The sequence below is a fragment of the Marmota marmota genome, unplaced genomic scaffold, assembly GCF_001458135.2.
Source record: "Marmota marmota marmota unplaced genomic scaffold, marMar, whole genome shotgun sequence".
NCBI lineage: Eukaryota > Metazoa > Chordata > Mammalia > Rodentia > Sciuridae > Marmota > Marmota marmota.
Genome location: NW_026000137.1, coordinates 22,659 through 30,850, shown reverse-complemented (window position 1 = coordinate 30,850; position 8,192 = coordinate 22,659). Strand labels below are relative to the sequence as shown.

The window sequence follows — 8,192 nt, the reverse complement described above, 5'->3', positions numbered from 1 at the left end:
CCCAGCGATTGGCCGAGGGGCGCACCTGTCACCGTCCAGCCGCCTGTCGCCCCGCCCCTGCGCCTCCAGGTCCTAAACAGCCCAGGGTGTTGAGCCGAGGTGGCAGGGCGGGGACAGCGCCTGGGGTTGGAGGACTCAGAGGCTCAACCCCTGTTTTCTGTCTGCCCTCCCGTGTGTGGCCCCTGGGTCCCCGTGAGTGCCCGGCGGCTAGACACCTCGTCTCGTGTTGGCCTCGCGCCTTCCGAAGGCAGCAGGGCTAGTCCGCGAGGCCTCCGCAGCGCCTCTTAGTTTGTCCTCTTCTGCCTCCAGAGTCGGGTGCGTCCCTGAACACCCACGCTGCTCCCAAATCTGGCTGCTCTGCTAAATGACCGCGACAAGCACAGGGACGACAGTGTGGTCCCAGCTTCTTCCTGCTCCAGGACCTCCGGGCGCAGCGGGGAGTGTCCGGGTCCCACCCTGAGCAGGTTGAATCTTTTTATCTGCTCTGGGAAGTCCCCTGCGTTTCAGGTGTGTGGGCGTCCGGGGTTGGGGGTGTAAACATGCGCGTCAGTTGGCTTCCACAGATGGTCGCTGGGAGCCCTACCCCAGCCAAGGCGAAGAGCGCAGAGTCTGCACCTTGGACTGCAGAACCCACATCTGCTTGGAAACATCATCCAGGGGCCATGGAGTGGGACCACATTAGCAAAGCTCTTCCTCTCTGCGGAGGGATGCTGATGGACGTGAAGGAGACCACTCCCCTACCACTGAGCTAAAAAGCACCTGGCCGGGAGTCATCCCCAAGTCGGCCCCTCCTGACTTGGCTAGCCCCTACGAGCTGGAGGGAGGGAGAAGCAGGCAACAGCCGGAAAACCGGGGAGAAGGGGCTTCCGGTGACTGAACAAGGTAGTGGAGTGAGAATCCAGACTTCATTCCCCACCCCCCCCACACACACACCTCAAATATTTACAGTAAAAAGATTTCTAAGGGCTTCTGAAGAATCAACAGGCAGGTTGGGAAGTCAACAGGTCACCAACACCAGGCTGGGTCAATAGCTCCATTAGACCGTTATCTTTCCCAAATAGGCAGGGCATAAGGAGGAGTGTCAGTTCCTAAAGCTGTGGCTTCCTAGGCAGGTGAGAGGGGAGTAAAAGCACAGGAAGGGGCTGTGGGAAGGGTGGGGGACCAAGGGAAAAGTCTTTCCAGGCAAACTTTAAAAATAGCAGGTCAGATTGCACAAGAGGGATTTAAAAAAAAAAAAAAGTAAATATAAGGACCATGTAATTTCTCTTCAAAAGACTTAGGTTTTTACTTAGGTGGAAATTGATACCTCAACTTTGTTGGCATGAGTTGTATTTCTTTTTCATCATAACAGGGTAACTCTGAGACACACAGTACTGGGTGGAAGGTTGGGAGGGTAGCAGAAGCAGCTTGGGGTAAATGCTATATAGCTTTCCCAAAGGTAATTACCGATAAACAGAAAGCATCTCCACTGTTTTTGTCCTGTCTTTAGATGCAAAGTCTTGGGGTGATAGGAGTGCAGTCCTACCTGAGAGGGTTTGGGGAGCATGCTCAAGAGCAGCACATGTCTTGAATACCTACCATGTGCTTTCTGTAGTTATCTCCTTCATTTTGGCTGTGGCACCCAAAGAAGGATCTTCAGTCATTTCCATTTTCTAGCGTTCAGGTTGCAGGAGGTGGAGACTCACCTATAGTCAAGCCTGGGAAGGACTGGGAGGTCCTTCCTGCTGCCCACCTGCTGTGGATATCTGTTCTGTTTCCCACCCATTCATTCCCATGGGGGAGGCCTGAGATTCTTAGCCTCCTGTTCGGGGTCCTCGGTCGCCCTTGGAGAATAAGGATTGCTCTCTCTGGGGGCAGGGGCCGGGGGATTGCAGTCTTGGCCCCTTCACCTGCAGGACTTGGCTCACAGTGTGACCTGCCTTTCCCCACCTCATCACCCCACTTGGGGACGGATCAGTTGGTCCCAAGAGGAGGGATTTTAAGAGGGAAGAAGAGAGGGTCTGCAGAAGAAATTTCCCAAGATGGATCTCAGAGAACTTCCTTTCATCTTTCTGACCTCAAATGGGCACTGCCAGGGTTGTTCTAGCTGGTGATAGGTGCCATGTAGACTGGTCAAGCCACACACTTCCTCATCCGAGTCACCCTGAATTCTCATGACTCCCAGAGGAATTGTTTGCACCCTTTTCTGCAAAAACCATGTTCAACCCCTCCCCCCAGCACACACACACACACACACACACACACACAGTCTGGACCTGGGAGAGCACTTGCCAGTCCAACCACTTCTGGGACGACCCATGGGTGCAGGTCCACCTGGTCCAGCCCCACCTGATCCCTACCACCTGTGGGCAGAGGGGTCATCCCAAGGGCCCATTTGACTGCAGCTTGGTTCATCCAGGCTCCCTGACTTGATGGATTGTTTCTTTATCTGGAAGAGCTGGGGTAGCCAGATGGACTCTGTGGGGCCACAGGGCTTCAACGTGGTTATATATTCTGTTTCCATTTGAGAATCGGTGAACACACATTGGAGGTGCTCTGTAAATTGTATGGGAGCGCTCCGGAAGTCTGGGGTCTTCGTGTGGTTTACAATGTGCACTGGGTCTCTTCCTGTTCCCTGTATCTGTATTAACCCAGTCACCCTGGCTTTGGGGAAGACTGGAGCTGGGCTTGAATCTGGGGAAGGGCCACAATGAGGGATCAAAAGTCTGCTCCACACAGTGCTCCTAACCCTGGATCCCCAGGTAGCAGAATCTGGTCCTTAGAGCAGGTTCCCGAGGGAGGCCAGGTTCCCTGATGGGGCTCCCATAGCGGCCCCTCCCTGCCTGGACATTCTCAGTAGTGTATACATGCATAAAAGGAAAAGAGGCTGCAATCCATTCCCGTTCACACCGCGATCACACCGGAAGTTGGGGAGCTGTTAGGGTTTGGGAGAAAACCTTCACCGTCACAGACAGAAGGAAGGTCTCCTCCCTTGACTCCTCATCTGTAAACTTCTTCCCTCTGTGAGAAGCGGCCAGCACAACTATCCTCAACCGGAGGTGAGCCTAGGGGAAGAGGGGCACTGCGTGGCTGGAGGGCAACGTGGTCAACACACTCCAATCTCCACTGAACCTTTAGAGGTTTCCCTTCAGGAAATGAGGCTGGGGTGCTGTGTGACCGACGTCAGGGCAGTGGGCACAAGAAGTCTCAGAGCCGTGGGGCAGGAGGGCCAGTAGGGACCCAGGGAGGTGCCCCAACCTCGTTCCTGCCACAGACGTCAGTGCTCAGAACCGCCTCGGGGATAAGCATCCCAGCCTGGGGGCACGCAGGCTCAAAGGGAACACCTGGGTCACCGGAAGGCGAGCTCAGGGGAGGGGGCTCTATCAGTTCCCTCACTCACCCTGCCTGCAGAGCCCCCAGGGGCCATCCTTTGATCTGCTGACCTCCTCATTGACCCTAGAGCCTGGCACTGAAAGGGGTCTGGAAAGGGGAGCCTATGATACAGCAATCAGAAGACCCCCCACACACACACACACACTGAAACCACAGGTGGGCCTTGTCCACCTCCAGCTCTCTCCTGCTTGGCCTTGCCCTGCACACCTGGACATCATATTGCCCTTTGAGCCCAAACAGGGCTTGGTAAGGAGTCCGGGAGAAGCTGCAGCTTATAAACACACGAAACCCTGAAACAACTGGGCCTCCTATTTTCAAAAATGTCTCCAGATACCAAGATCTCTGCTTTATGCCCAGCTTCCCTGAACATGAAGAGAAGGGGGCCCAGCAGGTTGCCCAGGGCTGAGCCCTGTCCGAACTTCTTCTCTTACACAGACTGGAAGCTCAGGGCCACATGGAGAAACAAACCGGGAGAGGTGAGGGGGCTCAGCAGCTTCTGAGCCATGCTGGGGAGCTCCCTCAGCCCAGGAAGGCTCCTCGAGAAAGCTGTGTCCTTGCTAGGGGATTCCCACTTGTCATTCATTGCAGGCTCCTGCGTGGCCCCTCACTCCATACTGTCAGGATCAAGGCAGATAACAAATGCACACGGGGGTGGGGGCTATGTCAGAATGCCCCTGCACTAGCCCTCTCTAAACTACCTAGATCTGACCTCCAGTGCTGGTGAGGCTTGCACGGAACCATCGGTTTTAAGACAGTGAACAATGCTTGGGTGCCTCACAAAAGCCCAGTTTCCGCGACTTAGTGATTGAAGGCCACTTCATAAAATCTCCACAGTGTTCTTGTCAAGTCTGAAGAGTCCACTAGCACACCTTTCTAATCCACCTGTCACCCCCCCCCCGCAGGAGGAGGAGAAAGTCACACCAGACAGGCAGTTCTGCTAGGCTGTGAGACTGGCCTACAGGCTGGTGAGTTTGGGGCAAAACACAGGGAAGAAGCCCAAATACACAAAAACAGATGTTGCCCGGGAACATTTTAATGCTTCAGTGAGTGAATTTTTTAGTGCATTCTGACTCGAAATTATGGTCAAATAGTAGCACGCTAATGTCCAAATCCACGTTAGATAATGGCAGGAAGTCTTAGCTAATTGGTCTATTTAGTAGTTGCTGAGATGGCAGAAGCTGGCTGCTGGCTGCAGGGGCGGGGGGGGGAGAGGAGAGGACTGGGATCTCCTCTGCTCTGGCCCCAGAGCCGGGGGAGGGGGTCCCAGGTTGGGCAGATGGTGTCTGTGGTCAAGTTCATCTCTTGGACCCTGCCCACACCTCTTCCCACAGGTGTGATTCAAAGCTGAGCCATGAAATCCCAGAAGGGCTGTCCTTGCCCACGGGCCTGGCTGGGTTCCCCCCTCTTCCCTGCCTGCACCTTTCTTAGGACAGCTTGGGTTTGGGTGGCGTGTGCTCTGGAGGGCAAAGGGAAGCTGGTCTGCACCACCAGGCAGGGAAGGGAAGAGGAATTACCTAGGAGGAGGAGTGTGAGGCCCTGACAGGTCAAGGTCACATGCAGTGTGAGGAGGGGACCCAGATTTAAACTGACTCTGCCTGCCGCAAGGCCTGCCAGAACAGCCGGCACGCGGCACACTTGCAAGGTACCTTCTCCTGTAGGCTCATCCAGTGCTTCTCATACACCGTGAGGACATATCCTGCCCTCCACCCCACCCCCTACTCTGCAGATGGACAAACTAAGTCTCCAGAGGGCAGGACACTCTGTTGTAGACAATCTGGAGTCTGGGTCAACTGCATTTCTTATGATATTAAATCTCCTCGTTGCATGATTCTGATAATGTTTTCTCCACAGGGTCTTGACAGACTTGACCGGGTGTGCCAGGGAGTGTCGGTTTGCAGTTGAACTACACGCGCCTTCTCTCTTCCAACGCCCAGGGGGTGGCAGTTCTCCCTACTCCTCACACTGGTCCTGCAGAAACCCAAGACTGAAAGAGGGACCAAGAGAACCCCTCCTCCATCTCCCCCACAGTCTCCAGGGCCCTGTGCTACGGGCAAGATAATTTGGCTAATGAACTCGTTAAAGGGCCCTGGTGGCCCGCCCCTGCCTCCCCTTGGCCCATCTGGGAAATTCCATTGAAAGGCCCACAGCTCTCAATAGCCCCGCAGCCGCAGCCGTCTGTCGCTGCAGGAGGCTCAAACCCAGTGACTCTGGGCCCCTTGCATTAAAATAATTACCGGACAGAACAGGTGGCCAGCTCCCGGTCCTGGCACATCTGGGCCCCACTGCCACCAGAGGAAGAGAACTGCACCGTGGGCCCAGAGAAGGGAAAGTCAGGCTGGTTGGCAGGAGCCAGGGAGGAAAGCAGGTCTTTTCAGAGCTTGTGGCTGGTCACTGAGTCTCTGCACCCTGCTGGTGCAGACCGGAGGAAGGAGGATGCTGCCCTATTCCCGGAGCAGATGAGAGCAGCTAGCACACCACTGGGGCCTCACAGATTCAGGGCCAGGGCAGAACCTTGAACTCACACCAGGCTCCCAGGTTGGAGGTGTACACACAGAACCAGACTTTGGGCCAAAAACTTGCAGGAGAGGGTAACAGCCATGCTCTCAGGCTTGGAGGTCGGCTCCCGAGACTGCGTGGTCGCATTGAGAGCCTGGGTGTGTTGTGTGTTGTGTGTGCAGGGTGGCTCCCAATTCTCCCGACCACGCGAATTTCCAGGACTGGCCGTGAGGAAAGGACCGGACCCTTACCGAGGTCTCCACTGTGCGGCTAAAAAGAGCGACGCAGCCCAGGCATAGGGCCAAGCCTATTGCCAAAAACACATATTACACTGAGACATTCTGTAAATGAGATAATGATACATAAACCCGGATGATAGATGTGACGTGCCTGGATGTCTTCTCTAGATTAGCTGCTCGCATCGACTGCTAATAATGGTGAGTTTATGAAAGCAATTTCAGTGCAAACTGCGAGAGGGTCTTCTCACTCTAATCAGCCTGCCGCAGCTAATGGACGAGGGGGTCAGGCTGAGAGTTATTGACACGCCTGTGCCCTTAACCTGTTTCCCAATAAAGCTGATTAGTTTTCGTCAATTCATCAGCTAACCACTCTTGCTGGGACTGCATCAAAGCCTTATTTGCTCAGGGGAAATCAACAAGTCACAGATCAGCTCCATTAAGGGGCCCGGCTGGCCAGAACTGCCCTGGGGCCGAGGGACACTGGCGGACTTCACTCCACATCCCAGAGCACCCAGAGTGGCTGACAGCTGGGGACCCTGAAACACATAGCAGCAGGGTGACAGTGAGCGCATCCAAGTTGTGGTGCCTGAGAGCCGCCTCCCTTAGCCTCCTTCCCCTGCAGGCGGAGAAGGGACCTCTTGGGGCAGTGTCACCGAGCCCTGCATCAGGGTTGCGGGGTCACTTTCCAGGAGACCCGAGCCTAGCGGATTGTGTCAGGGCAGTGGCCAGCGGGAGCAGGAGGCAGGGGCCTAGGGGTCCTCAGTTTCTTGGGTGGCTCAGCATCTTTCCCAAGCGTCACAGCTGGCATGGGAAGGAACAGAGACCCGGGACCTGCTGGGGCAGGGTGAGGACCGGCCAGACCTGGCAGCGGGGTGTGAGAGTGACAACTGGGCGGGATCACATTCACAGCTGTGGCAGACCCAGCCTTTGCGTAGGGCTCGGCAAGCGAGTGGGAGAGGGCACCGGGTGGCCTTCCGGTTGCCGCAGGTGGGCAGGCTCCAAAGCCGCCCCTGCCCCGGCGGCGGAAAGGCCCGCCCTGCTCAGGCTAAGGCTGGAGGGAGTGAGCTGATCGGTGGCCGGTGGAGGTGACGTGGGCGTCCTGGCCTGTGGGCGGGGGATGAAAATGTGCGCTGTCCCTTTAAGCCCCCAGCCACTGCCGCCTCCCAGCCCCATCCCCCCTCAATTTAATTTCATTAAAACAGAGCATGAATATTTCTATTAAACCTAAAATGAAATATGAAGCCATTTAGACTCTGCCTGCACCAATCACCCAGATTTATGACTTTTATTCATCACATCAAGAGCTTGGAAAAATGAATTTTCTTCACCCAGGAAGGAAATAAAACCTCAGGCTTGGTCATTTCCAGAAAGCTGTTAATTTGACCATGTGGTAATTACTTTCACAATTAACTAAAATACAAATCAACTTGACAAATTGGGCTAGTTTATATATTAATTAGCCTGCTTAAATTTATTCATTATGAAAAGACAATTTAAGGGGACCTGCAGTGTCTGTTTTATCGCAATAAATTACTGTTAGGAAATGGGTCTAATAAAATACCTTAATATTTAGGATACTGTATACACGGGGCGCTGCTTTATTGACAACTTCATTTTCCAATTAGTGATTTGGTTGTAATATATCCGTGCTGGCCGGGAGGCAGGACTCCACCAGCTCAGGGCGGTCTGCGCGGCCAGGTCTGAGCCACCGGCGGGGAAGAGCAAGTCCTGTGGGCAGGCTGGCGTCTCTCCAGTCGGACGGATGCAAAAGTTCGTTTGTGGCAGAAGCAAAATCCTCGCGGGCACCACATCCCGGGCAGGGATGCGGCGCCCGCCGGGTCCTCCCGACGCAGGCCGCGGGCTGATTTAGTAGAACGTCGATAGGATCATTCGATGCCTTTTAGCTTGTGATCTTTATAAATGTCCCTCTATTAAATTAGAAAATGATTCTCTTCTCGTTTAATTGTATTCTTTCGTTTCTTATTTCCAATTAATTAGTCCTATCGACGTTGCAATATTTTAAGTGACTCGAGTCGGTTTCCAGTTAGAATATATGGGTCAGCGCATGCAGTTTGATACCCGACA

The 8,192-nt window shown here is 54.4% G+C and overlaps 1 long non-coding RNA gene across 1 annotated transcript; it reads left to right on the top strand.

Moving 5' to 3' along the window:
* Positions 1 to 20: 20 nt before the first annotated feature.
* LOC125611207 lies at positions 21 to 7,705 on the top strand. Its single transcript, XR_007341340.1, has 3 exons — positions 21 to 464; positions 551 to 882; positions 5,224 to 7,705. It is a non-coding gene; the product is annotated as an uncharacterized LOC125611207 (long non-coding RNA).
* The last annotated feature ends 487 nt before the right edge of the window (positions 7,706 to 8,192 follow it).